The 25,845-nt window shown below is 36.1% G+C and overlaps 1 pseudogene; it reads right to left on the reverse strand.

The window, feature by feature from the left end:
- Positions 1-581: 581 nt before the first annotated feature.
- Positions 582-25,845, reverse strand: part of Dnaja3-ps1 (DnaJ heat shock protein family (Hsp40) member A3, pseudogene 1) — a 108,155-nt pseudogene continuing 82,891 nt past the window's right edge.

Here is a 25,845-nt window from a genome sequence, read left to right on the forward strand (position 1 = left end):
CATGAAAGTAAAGAAAGAAAGGGAGAAAGAAAGAAAGAAAGAAAGAAAGAATAGAATAGAATAGAAAGAAAGGAAGGAAGGAAAAAAGAACAATCAAACCAGAGCATACTATACTATACTTGAGGATAAAACAAATAAGAATGACAAGAGGCCATGGATTTGAAGGAGAGAAGGAACAGATATGTGGTAGAAGTTGGAGAGAGGAAAGAGAAGAAATACTCTGATTAGAAAACATTCTTAAGAACAAACATCTAAACCTGAAGAATATTTCTCACTGTATCTGCAGATAGTAAAAGTGTGACTGCTTCTCATACTACCTCCCTATCTTTCTGTTTTCTTTTATTCCCTTCTTTTTACCATATATCCCATTTTCTCTCACCCCTTCTGTATCTCACAATTAGATGTTCTGAGAAGTTACTTCATAGATGTAGAAAGAATGTAGTAAAATCTGTCTGCAAGTTAACAAGTATATATGCACTCAGAGCTACCTGGTAAAGAAAGATTTTTAGAAAAACAAACAAACAAACAAATGAAAACCAACAAATAAACAAACAGGAAATCCAACCAACCAACCACACCAACAAAATGGCCTCATCAGTCTATCAAACCTATCTACATAACTTTTTTTTAAAAGCACTATAGAAAAACCAATAAGGTGATTTACTTTTGTAAATTTAAATGAAAAGAAGGAAACTATAGATAAAGTGTTCATCAGCTTGTCTTAAGGTAGCTCCATGACCCTGAACACATAGAAATCCCCACATGCTGCCACTGGAGGCTAGAAATGAGGTTGTTAAATGCATGGTGGAGAGCCTTCACCAGTGACACTGTGCTTCGCTCTACTAACATTTACACAGAAAAAAAGACATGCTGCCATCTGAGTTGAAGTGGATAGAGGGACTGTGTTCCAAAAGTGTGCCATCCAGGGCCCTGGTACCCACGTTTCAGCTGTTTGGTACCTTCACAAACAAATAAACAAACCAACAAAGATAGACCTCAGCAGAACCTGTCAGGGAGGATGGTGCTAGTGGGGTGTGCGGCCCCGATCCCAGAGAAGACCTCAGGAAGGATCTATTCCGGAACCACCATGAGGTTTGTTGAGGCGGAAATTACTTCACAATACTGTGTAGCTTAAAGCTTCCTTTTAAGCTGTAAAAACAGCCTTTACTTCTTTCAGCTCTCTACTACCTGCGATTCCAAATTATTTTTAGTGCTGCAAGAAGAGTCCAAGTGTTTTACCATTCCTGAATCAGAAGAAGCAAGTCCCCTACCAGCGGACGGGAAGGATATTTGCACCAGCTTGAGGGCCGTATGTCACTGCCATTATTCGCTTCTATGTAGAGTGGTGTCTTCACATAGCTTTGCTGTTGCTAGGCGGTTTAGTGGGCTTTGTAGGCAGGCGCTCAATGCTGCTACTGTTGTGGGATTTTCCTGAGTCTGATCCCCTGGCCATGAAGAGTGACTGCTTGCCTCTCCACTCCTGATTTCATTTCCGGTTTACCGTTTTCCAGTGCTTGTGTGGGTGTCACGATTCACTGTTTCCTCGTCAATCTCATCTTCAACATACTTCAGGATCAGGTTCTGCTGACTACGAATTAGCCTCTTTGGAACCATGATCTTCGTATGAATATAGTGGCCCCTGTAGCCACAGCTGTTAATTTGGGGGCATGTCTTTCACAAGTCAAGCGAATTCTCTAGTGTGTCTGAATCCCAGCAAGGATTGTCACATTGATATCTCACAAGATCCCTGGCCTTTGGCTGTGCCCACAAGAATAGCTTGAGAAGTTGTATTGCAAGTTTCCATACCTGAGGAGCCACAGCAGTGGGGATGCTGTATTTTCCTCCTAGGATCACTCCCCTTGCTATCACAGCACTCATTGTTCACAGTGAACGTGGTTCACACCTTTGGCTGCTTGATTGAATGTCAATTCTATGATGTATTCCTGACATTGACCGAACTCAGTCTGGAAATAGGGTCAACAGAGGGGACCTCCTCGTCAGAAGCCCTACCGAGAGCACTTGGTCCCAAGATGAAAGCTAGCAGAACCTTAAGTACAATGCTGCTTTTTCTTTACTTTGTTATTCAACACCTAATCTGCTTCTGCCAGCTGGGAATACTTCTTGGCTTTGGGATCATCCTTATTCATGTCCGGGAGATATTTCTAGGCAATCTGATAATAGGCTTTCTTGACATATTTCTGTCTGTCATTTCAGGGCACTCCTAATATCTGGTAATAATCATCTTTGGCCAAAGAAGTGAGTGTGTGGAAGGAGGCAGTACAAATAAAAGGGAAACGTTTTGTTCCTGTCAAAAAGACACTTGGTCTCAATGTCAGCAGTGCCTCAGGGCGCCCATGAAAAGCCTGAAGGCAGAGAGCTCAGCTTGTGACACAAGAATGCCCCCCACTATGTCTCTAGTGGTGCTGCTGGGTCCCGCTCCCATCTGCAACCCACAACCTGAGTGTGTGTGGAAATATTCCTACTGCCACCCTCAACAGCATGGAGAACAGAGCCCTCTTAAACTGGGGACACTGTGTCTGTGCACTCCAAAATTATCATTTTATATCAATGACATTTTTCCAAAGAAAATCATTAACCCTAAATCATTATCTTACAAGGTGTTTTCCTTGTTCCTTCAAAGTTCTCCAGGTTTCAGAGGAGAAAGTAAAAGGAAACGCTGGATTCGTTAGTTCTCATTCTTCCTAGACAGGCGTTTGTCCTTGGGGTGATATAGATATGTGACCTTTCTATAGCCATAGTGCATGTAAATCAATGAATCCTCTCACATCAGGGGTCAGAGAGGTCTCAGACCATAGTCAAAGGAATAGAATTAATGAATTACCTGGCAGTTACTCTACACCTTTCACATTAAAAAGAGCACATTATTTGGTTAGTTTAATCACACAGCTGGTGAACTCACTGCATTAATTTGTTGATTGGAATCCCTTGGCAAATGGCCAAATTGCCCCTTGGTATCAGTTTTCTGAGAACCATCATTTAAAAATTTCAATGTTTACAAGTATGGCTGGGATTCTAAATAATTTTCCTGTTTATGGGAAAAAAACCTTCTCATCAAAATGAAAAAATGTCATGCATTTGATAATGCTCTTTTATCAGGAACTTGAGGGAACCAACCTGCAGGGTGCACTCACTATGGTGATTAAAATCATTTGTAAATTTTATAATGAAATTTGAACTTTAAAGCTTTTCTCATAGACCTTGTTTATCTTTTCATGTAGGTAATAAATTCAAAGGAAGTACTGACATTTTAGATAGAATCATGATGAATTCTAAAATGTTGTTGCCAGGGCTATCTCCCCAATATCTAAGCAGTCTTATCCCTGACAATATTAAGAAAGTGAATCCACGGGTCTTAATAAAAGTAAATATCCTGGGGTAATTTGCTCTTACAATATCATATCCTTTGAACAGCTGGAATCTCCTCAATATTGTGCTTCTCTGAAAATCACCTTAGAAGTGATTGTATTTAGCTATTCTCTTTAAGTATGAACACAGGAAAAACAATACGTACATAGAACTGTGTAGATAATTCTCTTTTTAACACCTAACAGGTTTGGTGACAGCATTTCCTCTATGGTGAGTAACAAGACACATGGAAGTTTACTACATGTAGTGGCAGGAGAAGTACTTTTCATAATGTACAGAATCTTCACTTAACTGTGTGTTTTCACTTAGAAAATGTCTTAATTCTCCCTCATTTCTATGCATCTATAATTGATTCTAATTTAATATTTTATAGTCATAAGCTAATAGATTACTTTAATGATCTCTTTAACTATTCCTTCCTGGTACTGTATAGACAGAATGTATGCTTGGTGACTTAGAACTAGAGCGCTGTGTGGATCACATGGGTCTGACTTGAGGTTGTGGTAGAACCTAAGCCATGGTAGATTAGGTGCCTTCAATTACTGAGTAGCTGCAAACTCCCAACTCCCTTCCTTTCTGTATGGAATAGTTTATATTAAATAAAATCGTTGTTGTAAAATATAAAAAATAAAATATGTATTTGTGTTTTTTACCCTGCTAGGTCTGGCACCTCAGTGCCCCAGGATATCTGCTAGATATCTTGGCGGAAACACATCCCAGATGCACACTTTCCTACATTCAAACCCTCACATAAAAGAACACACAACACAATAATCTTAGATTCAATTGATGAGATATAATTGCCCACTTAAACATACAAAGCCTGGTACCGTCCATCCCTTAGGAACATTAATAACAACCTACAAATACACAGAGCAGAATCTTAACGTCACCTGCCATATTGTCCTGCCACGGTTTCTCCTCTCTCTCTCTCTCTCTCTCTCTCTCTCTCTCTCTCTCTCTCTCTCTCTCTCTTTCTCCTCTAGTCTCCTCCTCTTCCTTCAAACTTCTCTCCTAACCATCCTTCCTTCTCCTCCAATGACAGGCCTCCTTCTATCCTGTACCTGCCCTTTACCTGTACTTTACAAATTCAATGGAGAGGTTCTGGTGAAGTCACCTGATTCCTGAGTAGTCCGCTGTCCTTGGGGCAGTGGAATTAGCATCAAAATAAAGATAACTTCAGGGCAATCCACAACCTCATAGGTAGCAATGAATAGCCTAGTAAGATCACCAGTGGAAGGGGAAGCCCTTGGTCCTGCTAAGACTGAACCCCCAGTGAACATGATTGTTGGGTGGGAGGGCGGTAATGGGGAGAGGATGGGGAGGGGAACACCCATATAGAAGGGGAGAGGGAGGGATTGGGGGATGTTGGCCTGGAATCCGGGAAAGGGAATAACATTCAAAATGTAAATAAGAAATACTCAAGTTAATAAAGAAAAAAAGGAAAAAAAATACTTTAAAGAAATACTGTTTAAATCTCTATTCAGGCTAAGTATTCTTGGAGAAAAAAGGAAAATATTTTATTTCTATGTAGTTTTTGTGTCGTAATGAGTGAAAATATTTCAACAACAGACTGAAGGAGTCCTATATCTGATCTCTCATAAACTCTTCCTATTTCAACTGGAAATGAGAAGATGAGGGCTGCATACCTTGGAGGGGGACCATCAAGATCAAAGGATTTGTTTGGGTTTTTGTTTGTGTTTCTCCTTTAAGAGGCTGTGGGTACAGTACTGTCCAATATGAGCATGAGCTCATCAGAATGAAAGATCTAGAAAAGCACTAGTTCATTCTCTTCATGTTCAATGAGTTGTGTAGGTGTTATTTTCAGCAATGGGACCTTGCTGTCAGTTTGTGGAGAGCAACCAGTATTCTTGGCGACAACCTTGGTTGCTTGGTGATTCTCATGGTATCCTTTCCCACAATAACTCAGATATATCCTATTCTGGTACAAGAAGCTTCATTTGGTGACAAGAGATGTCCAGTTGGAGCTCTCTAGTCTCCATTATTTGCCAATTTCACTTAGATCACCTTCAGATAGGGACCTAATGTAAGAAGCTTTTTCTGTATTAGGTTTTTATACTGTCTTTCAAATGGTCTTATTCCAATGAAACTGTTCTATTTTATTACTGCAACACCAATGCATTTAGGTACATTCCATACTCTTTATTGTGTTCAACCACAGCAACATAGGCAGTTTTCAATTCTGTCTTGTTTTTTTTAACACTAAGCAATGGCACTATACATGGCAGGAAAACATTTAGTGGAAAGTTTTATTGGAAAATGAGACTCTTGTGCATTGAATTGACCAGTCAGATATACAACCCCAGACACGATCCAGAAAGTGGGAATTAGGAGACTCCCATTGAATCACTAACTTTGATATACTCCTTAGTGAGTCAGAAGGTTTCTGATACAGCAGAGATATGTATCCAAGTCAGCCTTGTCAAAAACTGAACGCTAAGAAAGAGCCACCCAAACCAAGTCAAATCAGTACAACTGGCTTTTGTCAAAGAAGCCAGGGGTTTCCAAAGTTTCCTCTGTTAGGGTCACTTGTGAATGTATCTAAACTATTAGATGTCCTTCGCATCCAATAATTTCAAGATAGTTCTTATCTGCTTCACCTGTAGTTTAGAAAGGAATATAAAAGGTGGTCGTGGATCCTACAAGTTGAGGACTTTCAGTACAGTTTACTTGGCCTGTCATTGAGAGTCATGAGCATCTTTCTTCTTATGTTCTTATAGGGCTAGATTTTTTTTATGTATGTCCACCCTCCTAATAGGAACAGAAACTTAGTCTTAAATGATTATAAGTATTCTAGCTTTATAGGATTAAATCCAATAGTAATCTGGATCTTCTACTGCAATGAGAATCCTCTACTTCATCTTAACACACATTAAATAGAAATGAAAGTAAGTGACTTTTCTTTATAAACTCTGGGCAAAGTAGTTTTTATTTCATTTGTGTACCAGCTTTGTATTATAAAATCTTTTTTGTTTTTTGTGTATGGGTGGATGTTTTACTAACATGTATGCCTCTGTACGATATGCATACAGGCCTGTAGAAGATAGAAGAGGGCAAAGGATCCTGAGAAACTGGGTGGTTGTGACATATGATGTACCTGCTGGAACTCAATCTAGGTATCAATGGGCTGGGAGGCCCTTGGTCCTGTGGAGGCTTGATGCTCCAGCATAGGGGGATGCTAGACGGGTGATGTTGGACTGGGTGAATGGGCGAAGGAGCACTCTCATAGAGGCAAAGGGGATGGGGAAGAGGGGGGATGAAATGGGGAGTTTATGGAGGGGAAACAGGAAAGGGGTTATTGTTGAAGTGCAAATGAATACAATGATTAATGGAAAAAAAGAAAAACCTCCCAGTTCTTTTAACCACTGACCTATCTTTCCAGCTTTGTATTTTTTCTTTTAAATTAGTATGGATCATTTGTACAAAATAATCTAATTCACTATGACACTTAAAGAAAACTGTATTTTCAACCAATTGACCTCTTTTGTCTCTAGTACCTCTTATAATTATTTTATTTCATTAAGTGGTGTCTTTCTGAGTCTGGATAATTTTATTTAACAACATGTAATAATATTAAGCCTTTTGCACATAATTATCTGATTGACCTCTTCAATTCTGAGAAGATATATTCTAGAAATTTTAATATTGTCAAATAATATCAGGATTAATAAAATTTTTAAAATTTAAATTGTGGAGAAAAAAACTACAGTTAATTTAGTTAAAGTGTAAAAATTTCAGTCACAGATTAAATAAGTAGAATTTTTGGGAACAATCTAACATCAATTTTAAGTCTATTCTTTATGGGAATATGTGTATGTTTATGTATTTGTATGCCACCTGTGTGGGGTTGTCTATGGAGATGAAAAGGCCATAGAATCCCTGCAGCCTCAGTGACAGTCAAGTCAACATAGGAACACAGGTGCTGGCAACTGATCTTGGGTCTTCTTGGAGACTAGAATTTCCTACTAAACTTTGTGCCATCTTTCCAGCACTCTTAAAATCATTTTCTTGCCATTCTACTTTCCAACCTGAAAACTCTCTCACTTGTAGTAAATAGGTATCAGTGACATAAATTCTACATTGACAGAAAAAGTGACAAGCCAATCAGCACCATAACACAAAAAGTATACAATGACAGATTTATAAGAAACCACTAAGGTTGAATGCATGTGTGAATACCAAACAAAGTAGGAATCAAAAAGGATTCAAAAAATAGGAAGAATATAAGAATAAGATTTATAAAGTATCTTTTAGCCTGTCACTAAAATAAACCATGTATACTGTGTTTATCATGAGAATTACTACTCAAGCTCTTTTAAATTAATTCATTTTTTAAATCTATTGTTTGAGAATTTTACATAAGAATATAATGTTTTGCTTAAACTCCCCCACCCCCAACTTCTGCTATTTCAATTTCTTTCAAAGCAAACTGGCCAGCAGGATGAGATTTGTCAAGAAGTCTGGTTGTGACTAAGAATCTGCATCAGAAAGTAATTGGAGGAGACACTGTGGAAGATTCTTATTGAAAACCTCTGACCTGACACATACACACATACATTCATACTAAATTATGAATTATACAGTAGATATTAATGCTATTTTGTAGATACAAAATCATTGTTAATAACAATACATAGAGACAAATGCAGACTCTTGCAAAGCCCTTACATGTGAGGTGGAATACCATTAAATAGCCCATTTAAGCATTTTGAATGACTCTTGGAATTTCCCCAAATCCATCCCTCATACCAGGCTTCTGCTGTCTCTAGGTCCTTATACCTTATACCTGATTCCTGTATTTTAGGATGATCTTTACTCAATTGGAGATCATTTGGGTATAGATAACTGGAGCATGTTTTGGTATCTATGTCTAATAATATTTTGTTCAGAGTATAATGTTTTAAAGAATTCTAACAGAGATTATATTACATTTCTGTTGCAACCTCATTATTTAGTCTTTGATTAAATGATAAAATATTCTTATATTTTAACTTCCTTTGATTGTGTCTTTGTGTATCAGCATTTAGTAATAGTATATGTAATATATATATATATATATATATATGAAAACAATTTCATGTCTACTAAATCTGTCTTGAAATATCTAACAAAAATCAGTTGAACAGGAACATTATTTAGGTCTGAATTGCTTTAATGGGGCATTTATTTATATCGATCAGCTTGAATATCTAATGGCTCCATTGTCTAGGTTGAGAGAATAAATTTAATGACTTAGTCTCAAGAGAGGATTTTGTTTAATACAATTAACAAGAAAGAGAACCACATTAATTTTATTATAAAGAGCTTCCACCATTTAATTAATCTGCTTAATGATATACACACAGGTGGATGAATTGTTACCTCAAATATATTCCTGATACAATGAATATGAACATAGATTTGTGAGAGCTAGAAAGCAGGAACATTTTCTTCATAAGTAAGTATTAAAACCTTAAATATACTATTTAGCAGCTGTAATAAGTGAAGTGTTTGTGTGATATTTTCCACTATGTGATGGCAAAATCTCCCATATACTTATATTTCTTTAATAATTTCACATTTCTGCAATTATAAAATCACAATTCGTGATTTTATTTTATTTATTACATTTCTGTGTTCCAGGGAACTGTAGACTAATTCACAATACTTTGAAGTGAAAGCCCCATGAAATCAAAGTTCTATGAAATCAAAGCAGGTACACATTAATAAAAATAACTATGTAAGGCTAGAAAGTTGAGAGTGGCAGAGTACTTAGTTAGTGTTCTGAAGCCCTGTGTTTCCCAGAAAATTCACCAAAATACATACATAGACTCATTATATTATAAATTATAGTGGAAATGTGAAATTACTGTTTTTATAATGCTGTATTCTTTAGAACATCTATGAATTGATTAAAGTATATTGATAATATCCATTGACTGCTTATTTCTCTATTTAGTATCCCCTACATCATATCCTTCAAGCTTTTGTTCCTCTTTTAATTACTTTTTGTAGTTAAGACAGCACTAGAGTCTAGCTAATGTTGCTCAGAGTCACATGAGTGTATGCCCATCCAGTGGCATGAGCACCTACCAATGGCCATGTACTCAAAGAGACTCTCAGTCAGCAGCTATCAGCAGCCAGTCACTTTCAAAACTGGTTGGGTCTTTGGAGACTCATCTCCCAACAATGACCCATGCAGGTCTAGATTTTTCAAAACTCACTTGTATACGGGCTCTCAATAGCTTCAACCTCTTTGCTAGCCCACAAGGGGGATATGGACCTGTTTAGAAGTAGTTCCTTTGGGTGATTTCAGTCTTTGTTGTTAGGATGTCATTATTCTAGTCCAAGACACCAATCACAAATCACTCATGATAGTACAGTCCATTCAGCAAACATCAGACAAGAATCAATAGCAGCAGCTCAATCCAGAAGAAGTCAGGTTCAGCCTAAGAGGCATGAGTCCTCAGAAGTGGCAGGAAGCATTCAGAATACTATGAGAAGTTCTTTGGCAGATTTCTCTCTACAAAGGTATGACAAGCAGAAAAACAGTGAAGACCATTACGCCCTGCAAAGTAAACCAAAGCAAGAGCATCATTCACTCTCTGTTAGATTCTATTTATACTCTTTCCAAACATCATGCATCCTCTCAAGTGTCTGCCTGAGCAAAGCATCAACTCACTTATTTGTGTCAGCACAATATTTTCTCATAAGACAGCTTCTTAAAAAACATTATATAACACAACCGAGTCTTCAAAGAAACCAGAACTTTCTATGTCACACTCATGCTGAAAGTTTGCATACCTGTATTGTTTTCCAAGTATGCTGTGCATAACTACAGCTATTGAGAGTTAATATATGCAACTATAAATTCAGGTTGACATCTTGGTATTTGACAACTCTCAATCATTTAGAATGGCTCCTATAGTCATTCTTCCTTCTCTTCATGTGTTTCCTCAGACTGATATGATTGAATGTTGGTGTAGATGACACATCCATAACTGACCACTCAAAAATATTTATTCTCAACACTTCTATCAGGTATGTATCTCTACCAATAACTATTCCCCACTCCAAAACAAAAACACAAACCCAACAAGAATGAAGGTGTATTTGATCAAAGCTGAGTGGAATACAAATCTTCAGGTTAAATCATGAATATTTGGAATGCAGTTTGACAATGTGAGTATTTAGAAAAACATCAAAAGTAGATCACCCGTTCTATCATGGGCCTATTATTTCCCTAGTCTGGGAACTATTGATTCTGTTTGCTTTTCTATTCTAGTATTATTTACCAATATTTGCATTAGCAATATTTGTATGGCTAATACATAGTTCTTAAGGAAAATAAATTTATGCATTTCTTCATTACTACTGAAAACCTTTATACTGTTTTGAATAAGTAGATGGAAAGGTAAATGGTTTATGGAGTTTCTCACCCAAGAACCTTTCTGCATCAGTAAGGATTTTAGTAGAAAGAAAATAATTTATTTTATTTAATTTCACACGTCCAATATTAATACAGTTGTGATGACAGATAAGATTAAATGTAACACATGAAAAATAATTTCTAACTTCATCTTTAGATTATTATAATGCTATAGGTTGATGTCATTATGCAGGTGAAGGCAGACAAGATAAAACGAAGCCTGTCATTTGACAAGAAGGAAAAGAGGTGGGAACAGAGGTTTTAGAAGGGAGGGAGAAGGGTGCTGGAGAGATGGCTCAGTGGTTAAGAGCACTGACTTCCAGAGGTCCTGAGTTCAATTCCCAGAAACCACATGGTGGCTCACAACCATCTGTAATGGAATCTGGTGCCCTCTTGTGGTATGTTTTAAGGCAATGACAGTGTACAGTATATTTACATAAAACAAATAAATATTAAAAGAAAAAGAAGGGAGGAAGAAGAGGAGTGAGGAGGAGCTGGGAGAACATGGCAGCAGATGTTAAGATTCCTCACTGCACATAGATACTGGCTGTTATTATTATTTTTAAGGGATGGGTGTGTACAGGATTTTGTGCTGTCTAAATGGGCAAATTATATCTTATCGAACAGGTCAGAGATTATTGTGTGGTGTGATCTTTCATGTGGCGACTTAATTGAGTTCACAGTAAGAGAGCCGCAAGGTAAGCCGTCTCTGTATAAAACTAGTGTGGCAGCGACCTGCCTCAGGAACTGGATGGGTAGAGTGATTGTTGCTGGGCTCAGAAAGTAGCCGTCAGTGGTGTGAAATGGGATGAAGCTTAGTGGGTGAGATGCTTTGCTGACTGAGATGAAAAAATCCCATAGATGACATGTGGCCCTAGGATGCCTTCATTAGCATGGGATTAAAAAAAACTTTTAAAAATTTCATTTTAATGCAACATAACGTATATTAGTAGATGTTTTTGAAATAATCTTGTGTTATAAAATGTTCAGAATTTTATTATTTGAGCTATAATTATCACTGCAAACTGATTGGAAAAAAAGGTAAAGGTTTTCTTCATATATTTGATCTAAGGCTGGAGTTCCATGCAAGAATAATACATATTTTAGGAGTCAGTGTAATTTGTATTTAAACATGTTAAGTATACTTTATATTACTAAACTGATTTGTCCTCCAACAGCATTACTTTATTGTACTTATGATAAAATATGTTAAAACATTTAAAAATAGATTCTAAATCTTTTAATTACTTTTGTACTGGCTATATTAACCTTCTAGTTTTTCCTGAGTGGACCAAAAGCTTGGCTCTGAAACGTGAACAAAAGAGAAGGGCTAGACAGAAATGATCTTTGGTTGTCTATTACTCTTTGAAACTTATTCTTGTGAACTTGCCAATCCTGAGATGTTGGCCTTTCTTACATTGCCAAGGGGTTCAAAAGGACCCATTTCTCTCCTCAGGTGATTCATTTCCAGAAATGCTCTCAGTAACCCCATTTTTAAAAAGCCCATTCAAAGGCAACTTCAGAAAATATAAACAGAAATTTACCAGAGAGAGAATTCAAATGCTCTGAACTCAGAGGCAATAAACCTCCAAATTCGGCACTTCTTAAAGTTCCTTACAAACATTAGCTTTTGTAATTAATCCTCTCAATTTCTGAAGTCATATTTCATTATCTTTTATTTACAATCATAAAACTAAAATACCAAGGAAATGCATAGCCTGCATTGCCTGACACATGTGTTTTACACACTATTTTCATTAAGAAATCTTCCTCTGTGAAAGCCTTTCTGTATCTTTCATATTACTTCTAAATCTTGTGCTTCTTCTGAATTCTTGCAACTAACTACATCCTAATATTTTCTAACACACAATGCTTAATCTAAGGAATCACACCCATTGATTACTTCTCACATGTAGTACTGCCATTCCCTGTCTATGCCTAGCCTTTGTATTGTGTTTATTTTGATCTGATTCCACAATCATGCTGCCATCACATTTGATGCTAGTAGCAATCCCACACCTTCCCTTCTAGACTTATATGTTTCATTATTTTTTAAGTAGCAGTTAAACGACAGAAGGTGTCTTTCTCAGATCATCTCAATACAATACAGAATATTGGCACATGACTTGTTTTTTTTTGTTTTGTTTTTTTTTATTTACAGACATGCATTCCTCCAACCCTTTGAGTAAGTTTCAATGTTATTAATTATAAAAGACATTACATTTTCTTCAATGAAAAGAATAACTTTTGACAACATAGCATCAAATATTGCACTTTAAATTTAATGAGCAATCACAGAGCTTTCAAGCAATTAATGTCCTGTATCCCAGCCATAATCCTTAACTCATTCTTACGACTAGTTGATTTCTGGGGTATGATGTTGGTATAATAATCTGAAATTTGTCATTGATATATAACACAACCAGTGCTCAACAGAACAGCCTTTTAAGGTTAACCATATCAAATTGAATTTAACTCTAACTCTCTCTCTCTCTCTCTCTCTCTCTCTCTCTCTCTCTCTCTCTCTCTCTCTCTCTGCGTATATGTGTGTGTGTGCTCCTCTATGTATGTTGTAGGATTTCCATAACAAATGTCCTCAGACTTGAGGATTAAAGAGAATTTTGTTGTTTCACATTATTTAAGGCTAAAATCTGAGGTCAACATGTTAACAAGGCTTCATGAGACAGCCATGCCTTCCTGGAACTTCATGTGTTTTTTTTCCTGTGAATGCTTGTTCTCAGGCAAATGGTCACTCCAGGCTAAAGCTCACACACATCACTTTATTAGCCTAAAACGAACATGGATCACCCTATAAATATAGAAAATTTAATTGTTGAATGTGTAAATAAAAACTTTTTCCTGGGGACTAATGTATAAACAGAGAAAGCTTGGTTAAATGTTGCTATAAATACACAGTCTATGAAACAAAGATGTTCTAGAGAAAGTAAAATTCAGAGAAAAAACTGATATGGGAAGAAAAAAATGTGCCTGTGTGTTTTTTCAGTGTTCTACAGAAATATAGTTCCATTTGGCAGCAAGCCATAGTAGAAGAAGAAAATTTAGGATGATATTTTGCTTTTGTTCATTTATCCATCTGTCTACATGAACTCTCTGACACTGTTTTAGAAATGGCAGCCTGATACTGCCAGAAATGTGGTGCTTGGCCTGGAGCTGTAAATGCTTAGCCAGTTGCAGTTCAAGAGAATATAATACTGCTGGCAAAACCTTTGTCTTAAACATAACTTGTCAGAAAATAAATTTTTCAGTAGCACAAGTCAGTATATACTTGCCTTCCAAGAACTGACAAAGATGTCAAATGACTTACTGAAGTATTATTCTCTTCCGTGTGTGTGTGTGTGTGTGTGTGTGCGCGCGCGCGCGTGCTTGCGTGCGCGTGTGTGTGTGTGTGTGTGTGTATCTTGAACTTTTGGTATTTCTACTCAACATATATATTTTCATAGATTTATAGACACCTGGTTATTAGTGTCACAGTTTCTGAGTCCTCTACAGATGGACACATACAACTACCATGACTATATATTTTTTCTTTAGTTTTATTGGATATTTTCTGTATTTACATTTCAAATGTTATCCTCTTTCCTGGTTTCCCTTCTGAGACCCTGTATCCCATCCCCCTTCCCCTGACTCTTTGGCAGTGCTCCCCTACCCTCCAACCCACTCCCTCCTCCTGCCTCCACTTCCTGGCATTCCTCTACACTGGAACATAGAACCTTCAGTTTCCACTGATGTCCAAAAAGTCCATCCTCTGCTACATATGTGGCTGGAGCCGTGGGTTGCATCATGGGGACTCTTTGGTGGTTGATTTAGTCCCTGGGGGGTGTAGGGGGTCTGGTTGGTTGATGTTGTTGTTCTTCCTATGGGGTGGAAAAACCCTTCGACTCCTTCAGTCCTTTCTCTAACTCCTGTATTGGGGATCCAGTTCTTAGTCCAATGAGTGGCTGTGAGTATCTACCTATGTATTTGTCACACTCTGGCAGAGCATCTAAGGGGGAAGCTATATCAGGCCCCAGTCAGCATGAATTCTAGGCATCCCCAATAGTGACTGGGTTTGGTGGCTGTGTATGGTATGGTTTCCCCAAGTGAGGCAGTATCTGAAAGACTTTTTCTTCAGTCACTGCTCCATATTTTGTCTCTGTATTTCTTCCTCTGAGTATTTTGTTCCCTCTTCTAAGAAGGACTGAAGTATTCACACTTTGGTCTTCCTTCTTCTTGAGTTTCATGTGGTCTATAAATTGCTTTTGGGCTGATAACCACATATCACTGAGTATATGCCATGTGTGGTCTTTTGTGATTGGGCTACCTTACCCAGAATGATATTTTCTAGGTCCATCCATTTATCTAAGAATTTCATGAAGTAATTGGTTTTAATAGCTGAGTAGTTATCCATTGTGTAAATGTACCACATTTTCTGTATCCAGTCCTCTGTTGCAGGACATCCAGGTTCTTCTCAGCTTCTGACTATTATAAATAAGGCTGCTATAAACATACTGTTCTTCTTATATCTTGAAGCATCTTTTGGTATACTTCCAGAAGTGGAATAGCTGGTTCCTCAATTCCTCTGTCCAATTTTCTAAGGAACTTCCAGACTGATTTCTGAAGTGGATATACAAGCTTGCAATTCCACCAAAATGGAGGAGTGTTCCTTTTTTCCACATCCTCACCAGCATCTTCTACCACTTGAGGTTTTGATCTTACCTGTTCTGAATGGTCTGAGGTGAAATAACAGGGTTATTTTGATTTGCATTTCCCTGATGACTAAGGATGTTGAACAATTCTTGAGATGCTTCAGGACATTCAGTATTTCTCAGCTGAGAATTCTTTGTTTAACTTTGTACCCCAGTTTTTAATATGGTTATTTGATTCTCAGGCGTCTCACTTCTATATTGGATATTAGCCCTTTATCTGATGTAGGATTGGTAAAAAATCTTTCTCCAATGTGTTGGCCGCCCTTTTGTCCTATTAACATTGACCCATGCCGTACAGAAGCTTTGTAATTTTATGAGGTCCCATTTGTTTATTATTGATCTTTGATCAATGATAAACCATTGGTATTCTGTTCAGGAAAACTTCCCCATATATTCAAGACTCTTCCCCACATCCTCTTCTATTAGTTTCAGTGTATCTTTCTGATGGAGGGTCTTGATCCACTTGGACTTGAGCTTTGTACCAGGTGATAAGAATGACTCAATTTGCATTCTTCTACATGCTGTCCTCGTCCTCAAGTTGAACAAGCACCATTTTTTTTTTTGAAAATGCTGTCTTTTTTTCCACTGGATGTTTTTACCTCCTTTGTCAAAGATCAAGTGACCATAGGTGTGTGGGTTCATTTTGGGGTCTTTAATTCTATTCCATTGATCTATCTGCCTGTCTGTACCAATAACAAACAGGTTTTATCACTATTGCTCTATAATACAGCTTGACATCAGGGATGGTGATTCCCCCAGAAGTTCTTTTATTGGTGAGAATATTTTTCCCTATCCTGGGCTTTTTGTTATTCCAAATGAATTTGCAACTTTCTAACTCTATGAATTGTGTTGGATTTTGAAGGGGATTGCATTGAATCTGTAGGTTGCTTTGGCAAGATGGCCATCTTTACACTATTAATCCTGCCAACCAATAAGCATGGGAGATTTCCACTTTCTGAGATCTATTTTTTTCTTCAGAGACTTGAAGTTCTTATCATACAGATCATTTCCTTGCTTGGTAAAAGTCACACCAAGGCATTTTATATTATTTGTGACTATTGTGAAGGGTGCCATTTCCCTAATTTTTTCACAGCTTGTTTATTCTCTGAGTAGAGGAAGGTTACTGATTTGTTTGAGGCAATTTTATACCCAGCCACTTTGCTGAAGTTGTTTATCAGTTGTAAGATTTCTCTAGTGGAATTTTTGGGGTCAATATCATTTGAAAATAGTGATATCTTCACCTCTTCCTTTCCAATTATGACATCCATTTGTTGTCTAAATGCACTGACTAGGACTTTGAATACTATATTGAATAGGTAGGGAGAGAGTAGGCAGACTTGTCTAGTCTCGGATTTTAGTGGGATTGCTTCAAGTTTCTCTTCTTTCAGGTTGATGTTGGCTACTGGTTTGCTGTATATTTATTGCTTTTACTATATCTCAGTATGGGCCTTGATTTCCTGATCTTTCTAAAACTTTTAGCATAACGGGGTGTTGAATTTTTTCAAATGCTTTCTAAGCATCTAATAAGATGACCATATATTTTCTTTTCCTTTGAGTTTATTTAAATAGTTGATTATGTTGATTTCCGTATATTGTACTATCCCTGCATCCTTGGGATGAAGTGTACTTGACCATGATGATCATTTTGATGTGATCTTGGATTAAGTTTGCGAGAATTTTATTGAGATTTTTGCATTGATACCCATAAGGGAAATTGGTCTGAAATTCCCTTTCTTTGTTGGGTCTTAGTGTGGTTTAGGTATAAGGGTAATTGTGGCTTCACAGAAGATTTGAGTAGTGCTCCGTCTGTCTCTATTTTGTGGAATACTTTGAAGAGTATTAGTATTAGGTCTTCTTTGAAGATCTGATATAATTCTGCACTAAACCCTTCTCTGTTCATGTACTTTCTTTAGTTTTGAGACTTTTAATGACTACTTCTATTTTGTCAGAGGTTATGGCATGGTTTAGATGATTTCTCTGTTCTGGAGATTGAAGGAAACAACAGTGGGTAGCAGATAACATTTGATATACTGATTTCAAATTCTTAGTCATATGTTTATCACTATTAGAGCAAATATTGTGCTAATTCTGTTTTAAACATTTTGATTCCTCTCCATTATTTTTCACAATAACCACATTATCAACATGCCTTTCACACTGTGTAAGTATTTATCATTCAATGCTTAAAATCTTGTTAGACTAATTAAGGAATATTGAAAATTCTTTAAATATTTTGTTGAGTAACAATTCAATATAAAACAAATATAACATTTAATATTGAATGGGAGCTTAATTGTCTAGACTTATAAATAAAAATAGATTTTCAATGTTTATAATGAGCAAATTTTTGATGAATATTGTATTTGGCTGGTATTGGTATTGGGTAAATCATTTCTTGTACAGTCCATTTCAAACTGGTCTTTCTACTTAATGTTTAGGAATAATTTGAGAAAGTTTGGCCTTAGTTCTTTCCATATTTTGTTGAGTTTTAGTAAACCTCAACAATTAAATTTAAAATATTTGCAAAAGAAACATGAGAGAATTTGGGGACAGTATTTGGAAATCTCACAATGTATATCCAAAGAAGAAGAACCTCATACAAATATCACAGAGATTAATTTTAATAAAATGATAAAAATATTTCCCAATACTTTTACCTGGATATCTACAGAACTCCAAATAGACAGGACCAGAAAGAAACTCCTGTGGAATATATTTCATTAAAATACACAAAGTACATAGTAAAGGAGGACTAATTAAACTGCAAAAGACAAAGGCCATATCACTACAGGCAGGCTCATAATAGCTGCTAGTTATGGAATAGAAATCTAATGTTTTATGACATTAAGGGAACTGAAAATACATTGGTGGCTTAGAATAAGAGGAGAAAGATATAACTCTTATTTTGTTAAAACATATATCCTATTAAATGGTAGCAGATGCTTGGAGTGCAAACTGAAACATCAAATCATACTTTAAGAATTGTTTACTCATTCCATACATTTTATATATGCTCAGAATATATTTGGTCACATCTGCACTTTATTTCCCTCTTCTCCTTCTATATGCCCCATATCCCAACATCAAGTTCTATGTCTTTTATAACCCACTGAGTTTAATTACTGCTTTTATATGCAAATGACAGTGTGGAATCACCTATGGTGTACAAAGAGAATATTTGAATTCATTATTTCTTTTCTTTTCTTTATTAACTTGAGTATTTATTTACATTTAGATTTTTATTCCCTTTCCCGGTTTCTGGGCAAACATCCCCCTAACTCCTCCCCCTCCCATTCTATATGGGTGATCCCCTCCCCATCCTCTCCCCATTACCACCCTCCCCCCAACAATCATGTTCACTGGGGATTCAGTCTTAGCAGGACTAAAGGCTTTCTCTTCCATTGGTGCTCTTACTAGGCTATTCATTGCTACCTGTGAGGTTGGAGCCCAGGGTCAGTCCTTGTATAGTTTTTGAGTAGTGGCTTAGTTCCTGGAAGCTCTGGTTGGTTGGTATTGTTGTTCATATGGGGTCTCGAGCCCCTTCAAGCTCTTCCAGTTCTTTCTCTGATTCCTTCAATGGGGGTCCCATTCTCAGTTCATTGGTTTGCTGCTGGCATTCGCCTATGTATTTGCTGTATTCTGGCTGTGTCTCTCAGGAGAGATCTACATCTGGTAACTGTCGGCCTGCACTTCTTTGCTTCATCCATCTTATCTAATTGGGTGGCTGTGAATTCATTATTTCAAGTCAGTGATTTTCAGTACTATGTATTTCTGAGTCTATTTATGTAGAAAAATTGCCTTGAAATAGTATACACTATATTCTTAGATTTATCATTTATGGTATTGCATAACACTACTGGTTTTCCTTATGCTCATATGAGCACAAAAACTCTCCATGTCTCACACAGCTCCAACCAGGATTTGAGTTGGCCCCTACCTTAGTCAGGGTTTATATTCATGCTCAAAATATTATGACCAGGAAGAAAGTTGGGGAGGAAAGGGTTTATTCAGCTTACATTTACACATTGCTGCTCATCACACAGGGCAGAAACTTGGAGGCAGGAGCTGATGCAGAGGACAGGGAAGGTGCTGCTTACTAGCCTGCTGCCCTTTACTTGCTCAGTTTGCTTTTTTACAGAACCCAGGACTACCAGCCCAGGGTTGTCACCACCCACAATGGGCTGCCCTCCCATCCCTGGTCACTATTTGAGAAAAAGCCTTATAACTGGATATCATGGAGGCATTTCCTTGAGTAAGGCTCCTTTCTCGGATAACTCCAGCTTGCATCAAGTTGACACACAAAACTGGCCAGTACACCATGCATTTGTTTATAATAGAAACTTTATGTGACAGGGTGCACCCATAAAGTATCACCAACATGAGTGTCTAGGCATGAGCTGGGATTAAAACAATGGACATGACAAAGTCGACGCTGACAAGCAAATAAGTTCTCAAACTATACAGAGAATTACAGGCAACTAAAATAAGCTTAAAGTGGGAGAAATAGTTTTCTTCAGGGAAAAACACACCAATCAATTATCCAATACCAGAAGGTCAACCCTGAAAACATAAAGGTAACATTGTATAGACAATTGTATTGAGGAACATATTATATGTGTGTATGTATATATTTCTAAATACATAAGATTATAAAAGTAGTAATAAATGATCAAGAAGGGCATGAATTACAAAGAGCACAGGAAGAGTGTAAGGGGCTTTGGGTAGGGAGAAAGGTGAGGAAGAAATTATCATATTGTTTTATATTCAGAAAATAAAAGAATAAAGTAAGATACATATTTTTCTGGGAAATAGAATATTGAAAGATATTAGACTTGAATCTTTTGTCTTTAAAAGAAACTTTTAAAATTAGGTCAATAATGTCCATCTCATTAAAAAATCATATTAAACATATAATGAAAAAAGTCACAATCCTTTATGTATCAACACATGCATACTTATACATTAAAATTTTGTGACTTCAAAATGTTTTCTTTCTTCTGTGAGTGGTATATGGAAGCTGTATGTTTTTGATACTTTTTGTTCTTTTTCCTAAAAATATCTTTTTAATGGCTGTTAAATGTTATTGATCCTTACCATAGTTATGTGTGCTAGGTGGCTTAACACTTTTCTCCAAAACATCTCTCATAAAGAAACTGCTACTCTTTCTTGTTTCTTTATAAAATTGAATGGGAACATACACATTGCAAATTATAGCTATTATAGATGAATGACAGAATGATTATCCCTAAGCAAACACACCTATTTAATTACCATGAAGATCAATAAATAGAAAACTACCAGCAACCAGGAAGCCATCACCTTGTCTCTAGGCTCCAAAATAACTCTGCTTATGATTTTTATCACCATGCAGTGAGTTTTGCCTTTTGTGAACTACATAAAATACATAATTACATGGAACAAATCCTCTTGATTGTGCCGTCTTTCACTCAATGTCTATTTTTGGATCCATTGCATTGTTGTAGGGAGCAGTTCTTTATTAATGTTTCATTTCCAGTAGCTGTTAACTCCACTAGGACTGCAAATAGGTAGGCCTGGATATTTATTTCTTCAGCACCGTGGGGGATCAGTGTGGACTTTGGCCATATGACCTGACTCTCATCTTCCATTATGCTTCAAATCCTTAGGAATTCGGGTAGGTTTCTCCCTTGTGGCTCCAGAACACACAGATACTCTTGAGCATTTGGTGAAGATGTTATGCTAAATGCATTTTTCTGGGGATATCAAGTTTTCATCAAATTATGCCTGATAATTAAGGGTGTATTTGGAAAAAACAGCTAGTTTCATTTTTATCACAAGATAATCCATTTTATTATATAAGAAAGAGTGAGCTTTTAGGTTTTCTATGCATTAAAGGTTCATGACGCTGTATGAACACACATATGGATGATCTCTTATATGTGTATATATATTAAAATGTCTATGCAGATATACATATTATGTGGGAGTCTATACATATATATTTATGTACACACCTATGAATTCTGGCATTTATATTTTGTTGATGCTTTGATGCTTGTGGTCAAGGCCAGGGCTTTGTATATTCTCATTAAAACTTCCCCTACTTTTCTTCATTCCAGGCCCTGTTTAGCTAAATTTTTACTCAATATATTACACACTTCAAATAGATAAAAAGTGTGAGTTGAAGTTAGTTTACACCAATAAGGTGAATTCTTAATTTTTGGTTAATGTCTTAAAAGTCGCTCTAAATTATGCTCATAGCCAACCTTTGGACTGAGCACAGGGACCCCAATATAAGAGTTAGGGGAATGACTGAAGGAGCTAAAGAAGGTTACAAACCCACAGGAAGAACATTATTAACTAACTGGACCCCTCAGAGCTCACAGGGTCTAAACCACCAACCAAAGAATACACATAGGGACCCATGGCTCTAGTTCTATGTACAGCAGAGGATGGCCTTATCTAGGGCCATCAATGGGAGGGAAGGCCCTTGGTTCTGTGAAAGCTTGATGCTCCAGCAGAGGGGGATGCTAGGGTGGTGAGGCAGGAGTGGATGGGTGGGTGGGAAGCACACTCATAGTGGCAGGGGGAGGGGGATGAAATGGGGTTTTGCCGAGGGGAAACCAGGAAGGGGGACAAGGGACAACATTGGAATGTAAATAAATAAAATAATCAATATAAAGAAAGTAAATAAGTGTTTAAAGAGTGAATTAGGAGTCTCAGAGGAACACATAGAAAGAAATTCCAAAAATGGAGCAAGACCAGTGAAAATAGCTCCAATGTTACTTCCTGATCTTTATTTTTCTTAAAAGTAATACTTGTTTTTATCTATAGATATATCCTCAAAGTCTTTACTAAAAATTATTTCCTAGTTATATATGGTGAGCTTGCCATATGCTATCAACTGATGATCTAGACTCTGGGACAAAATGTGTATAAGACTGTTTTCAATGTTGAATATGCTTCTTCACACATTTAGCATGGTGTGAGATTCATAATGTTTAAAATACCTTCTAGGCAGTGAGTCTGCATCTGTTAGCATGTCCCTCTGTTTTCCTTTATGAATCAAAACTACACTAACCCTAACAGAATCAGTTGAAAACAAAAATAGGTATCTCGTATAAACAATTTTAAATGATATAAACTGACTAAACTAAAATTATTTTGATTTGTATTAAAAAATTCTGGTTATATAAAGTATGCAGCTTTTTTTCAATATTTTACTTAACTGCTGTAAAGTATATATTCTTATGATAATATGTAAGTGATCAGTATGTGTTTGTAGCTACACAATAGTTTCAACAAACAGATTCATCATTTCAGTGCTTTTAAATTTAGTTTGATAAATAGAATGAACAATTAAGGGCTTGGAATTTGGGATCATGGCTATTTTAAATTAAGGTGAGTTTAACTAACATATTTACTTATTACTTACTACATATTTGTCTATGTATAAGGCATTATATAAGTATAAGGTTTGATGCGATGAATAAATGTATTGATGCTGAATTATAGTTATAAAAATAGGTATTTATTTATCAGAACACAAGAAAAATGGCACAGTGTTTAAGACTACATATTGGTCTTCCAGAGGATCCCAACATTAGCTCTCAGTATTATTAGTAAGTGCAGTTCCAAGAGATCTATCCACGCATTACTTTAGACTCTAGGTAACTGTGTGTGTGTGAGAGTGTGTGTGTGTGTGTGTGTGTGTGTGTGTGTGTGTGTGTAACATTTATTTACACAGACACTGAAATTGTTACACACACATACACACACATACACACACACACACACACACACACACACACACACACACACACACACACCCCAAAAGATACAGAAGTCAGAACATAAATCATCTGCTCTGGCCCACATTTAGAAACTTTATGTAGATTATCTATAATCTGTATTTCATACTGTATTATGCTATAATAGCTATGTCCTTGGTTTCCTATAGACTTCAAAATGTAGTTAAAAGGCAGCCATGAATTCATTATTAAACATACCAAACCTTAATTTTGATTTTCGATAGTATAAATAAAGAACTGTTTTGTACTGCATTATGAAATGGTTAGTCTTGGAGCAGAGAGGTATTTCTGTAGATAAGGATGCTTGCTATTCTTACAGAGGACCAGTGGTCTCTTCCAAATACCCACACTCAAGTGGTACCAAACCCAAGCACCAGCAGATTTGATGCTGCTTCTGCTCGCCAATGGTATATGCATGTATTCATGCACACATAGTAAAAAGAATTAAACTTAAATTGATCGATCATGATGCACTTTATATATCCCTGATATTTGTGATGTTTAGGCATATCCATGGATACCACACTTTTTGGTATACCTACCTTTTCTATTTATTATACGGCCTTCTGAACTGTGAATTCATTTTTATATTATTTGCTAGAGTGACAAATTTAAAGGTTTTGTTCTCCATTGAAAATGTCTATATTGCTAACAGTTTACTTTTAATATAATGTAGTCAATATAAAATTTTCATTACTTTATACGTTTTGAAAGAATACACAAAACCTTATATTAAATGGGGTGTTGTTTTGTAGAATAATTTGACCCCACACTATGGCATTATTTTGAATCAGAAGACTCTTAAAAGCTTCAATTACTCATATATTTGTATCTTCCTACTTCCTAATGTGTTTCATACTTGAAAATACTATAAATTAATGCTTGCCTATATGTGAATTATAATTGTAATGACTGTTAAGAGGGAAGGTTAATATAGATTAGAGCACTAGAAAATGCATTATGCTATATTTCAATGAATGTGGTATATCACTACATGTGTTTCTGAGCTCTCTGATCCAAAGGCTTGTAATGGTTCATGACACTGCCATTAATGAGCCTGCAGGGAGCTTTGTTACCAATGTCCTGTTTCTGCAATTTGCTTTATTCCCAATGCATGCTGGGATGCCTAATTGTGTGAAATCAAGCTATGGATTATCCATTTACTGCCACAGTATCCAGTGGAAAGGAACTTGAAAACAAATAGGCTAGGCTCTTGGAATAAACTCAGAACAACACGTTTTTGTTATGTAGTAAAAAAACAATCATAGCAAGCCAAATTTTTGGGATGTCAACATTTTATATTTTTGTGAACACAAAATACCTATTTTGGGGCTGGATTTTGGTAAACAAATATTAAAATTTCTATAAATATATACTCCATTGTCTATGCCTATAAGTTCTGTATTAAATAATTTATATTTGTGTATTTCTTTGTGTGTTTTATTCTTATATATAAATGAGAACATATTTTACTGGAAAGTTTATTTAAAAGCTACTGACAATATATGAAAAATTCATTAAATTATATTCAGACCTAGTTCTATACAAATTTTACATTAGAATCACTGTGAAAAATATTCTATAGTAATCTTAAAATTTATCTAAATTATTATATTTAGAATTTAATATCTTATTTTATTGTGAAAATGTGATTAATATAGTTGTCCTATATTTGAAAGGGGAGTATGTAAACATATAGTTTGTATTTCATTAATAAAATAGAATGGTGCTTAGGAATGCATTAAAGCTAATTTACTTTTAAGTATCATTTTAAATTTTCTAATTTAATCATATATAGCCTAAGGAACTGACTGCACCAGGAACAACAAATTGCAAAAAGAGTTTGCAGAGAACTTATTTCAAAATAATTTATTATTAAATATAATTTGATAAAAAATACTGACTACATAATTAAATATTGTAGACTTAAACAATGTCAACCATCACAGCTTTTTAAGTAGCATAAGCTAAAATGTCATTTGACTTTATGAAAGTTAAATTTTAGGCAATTTTTGTATGATAGATTTTAGGAAAATATTTCTTAAAAGTTTTAGATATAATATATATTTTTCTTTGACCATATTCAGTGTTAGAATAAGAAAGCATAACCAATACCCTATAGAATGCTATTTAGCTATTAAAAACACAGTATTATAAAATATATAGGCAAATGATGTAATGACAAATTATCATCCTGAGTGAAGTCACTCAAACCCAGGAAGACATACATGGCATATACTAACTTACACATGGACATTAGCCAGAAAATACAGAATAGCTATGCTACAACCCGCAGACCTAACTAAACTAAGTTATAAAAGAGCCCCCAAGGAAGGATGCTTGAATCTCACTGAGAAGGAGAAATAAAAGACATTTGAGGTCAATGGAGGGAGGCAACAAGGTGGAAGGGTGGGTGTGATTGGAATTGGGATGAGGAGAAGGCTGGGAATGAGAACAGAAATCAGTAGGGCACATCCCTGGGATTAGCTCGAACCTGGTACTTGGGAGTATACAGGGATTATACTGTGATCCT

Source organism: Rattus norvegicus, chromosome 14 (assembly GCF_036323735.1).
Source record: "Rattus norvegicus strain BN/NHsdMcwi chromosome 14, GRCr8, whole genome shotgun sequence".
NCBI classification, from domain to species: Eukaryota; Metazoa; Chordata; class Mammalia; order Rodentia; family Muridae; genus Rattus; species Rattus norvegicus.